This window comes from Vespula pensylvanica, chromosome 23 (assembly GCF_014466175.1).
Source record: "Vespula pensylvanica isolate Volc-1 chromosome 23, ASM1446617v1, whole genome shotgun sequence".
NCBI classification, from domain to species: domain Eukaryota; kingdom Metazoa; phylum Arthropoda; class Insecta; order Hymenoptera; family Vespidae; genus Vespula; species Vespula pensylvanica.
In genome coordinates, this window is record NC_057707.1 from 2,522,372 (window position 1) to 2,524,553 (window position 2,182).

The 2,182-nt window shown below is 32.7% G+C and overlaps 1 long non-coding RNA gene across 1 annotated transcript; it reads left to right on the forward strand.

The window, feature by feature from the left end:
• The first annotated feature begins 1,014 nt into the window (after positions 1–1,014).
• LOC122636742 lies at positions 1,015–1,727 on the forward strand. The gene is made up of 3 exons (XR_006329020.1): positions 1,015–1,090; positions 1,449–1,526; positions 1,587–1,727. It is a non-coding gene; the product is annotated as an uncharacterized LOC122636742 (long non-coding RNA).
• The last annotated feature ends 455 nt before the right edge of the window (positions 1,728–2,182 follow it).

The window sequence follows — 2,182 nt, forward strand, 5'->3', positions numbered from 1 at the left end:
GTATTGTTAAAAAGCGGGAGAAGTATCGATATTGAGAAAATTAAGCTGGAAAATCGAAAAAAAAAGTACGATGCAATAGCTCCCCGGGGATCAACGAGACCGATTTTATTTTCGCGAATAACTTTTAAACGCAACGATGTTCCGATTTGAGAATGCGGCCTTTTGAAAATCGTTTATTTAGCTATCGATTGATGTATAGTAATAAAGTGTACGGTGGAAAAAATCTTCTAATTACTTGTAACGGGGAGACATATTTGGTTGGTACAAACCGAAGCAGCAATGGCGTCATCTACACCGTGAATGTGCAGCTTCACGTTGTACATACATATTGCGTCATTTTAGAAATATTACGCATTAATTAATATATTAATTTTTCTTAACATTTTATTGAAAAATAGCACAAAATATAATATTCCATCGCAAAAAAATAATTGAAAATTGTTATGAAACGTCTTACTAGTTTCTATTAAGTTATATAAAATTCCCGCCAAATACGTAAATACCCGCGTAATGATATACGTAGGTTTCTTCTGTCTTTTACTTCGGGTGTCAAAAGATAATTAATTAATAAATGGAATAATCAAAGAATTTATCTTTTCCATGATCAATATCTCTTGTAAATGTTCGAAAAGAATGATATTTAATTATATTTGCTTATAGATTGATCTATAAATATTAATTCATAAATAATTTCTGCTCGAGAGTATTTATTATGTACTCGTTGGTAGCCAGAAGTTCTAATCGCTTTGGAAGAAGAAAAAGCTGCAACGAAGAAGAAATTCATCTGAATAAGGGAAGAAAAAAAAAAGGATTTCGTCTAGATTTTCGAACATTACTGATCTGTATAAATTCTAAAAAGCATTAGCACATCGACCAATATCATTTTTTGCAAAAATATCTGTATTTCATCGCAAAAGATGTGGACAAAAATATTCACTCTCGTTTGCTGTCACACAGATACTGAACACATTCACACAAATACATGGAACCGAGTATAAAACATTGTCTCCAAGCTGTGAATCTACGAACCTGTGTAAATTGATACGCTACATCCCTCATAATCTTTTAGAAAAATTCTTTCAATGCGAAGGTAAGCACAAACCAAAACTTTGTCATTTGCTTGTACATATTTACTATATAGCTACATGAGATTTCGAATTAGTTTTCTTTTGTATTCCGACGAGTGAATATCGGATCTTTCCAAAGGCGAAAGCTCAGAAATTAATATTTTCGATAATTTTACATTTATTTAAACAGTTTTTAATATTTGCACAGTTTTAATATTTAAACAATACTATATTCGTTTAACATTACAAAGATCGATACGTGTAAGAAATAAAATAACTAGTTTATAATTTTAATACTTTGAAATTTTCGTTTCGCGATCATTGGCTTTGTGTAATACGAATATATACGACTTTTATTTACTTTCACTATTATTTTGATAGTTTCCTTTTGTATGCCGACGAGTGCACATCGCAGTTCTCGTAGTACGCATTCTTTGGAAGTAATAGAGAAGAATCAATGTAAGTACATAATTATATTACTAATTCTTTCAATATTCTATACGATTTGTTTCGTTTTAGAATGAAATTGTGGAATGGGGATAGTGGGCTTCCCGAGATGACAACAAAGTCGAGCGTTCGACCGATTTTAATAGTTAATGGTTCAGTCTTGCTACGAACTTCGAAGAGTACACATCGCAGTTCACGTAGTACGCATTCTTTGGAAGTTATAGAGAAGAATCAATGTAAGTACATAATTATATCACTCATTCCTTCAATATGCTATACGATTTATTTCGTTTTAGAATGAAATTGTGGGGTGGGGATATTCTCCCACTCGTTACGACAATATAAGCGACAGCTACTGGTTCAGTCTTGCTTCGAATTTCGACGAGTACGCATCGCAATTCCCCCAGTACGCGTTCTCCGCAAGTAATGGAAAAGAATTAATGCAAGTACATTTATTTTCACACATTTTTTCTAATTTTCTATACGATTTATTTTGTTTTAGATTCAAATTGCGAAGTGGGGATACTCGGCCGCCAGAGAGGAAAACAAATACGGGTCTTCTACCGACTTTTACACTTACTAGTTTAATTGTGTTTTGGACTTCGACGAGGAAACTTAGAAAATTTCGCGCAGGACACTTCTGCAAGTATTAACGAACAGTTAATAAA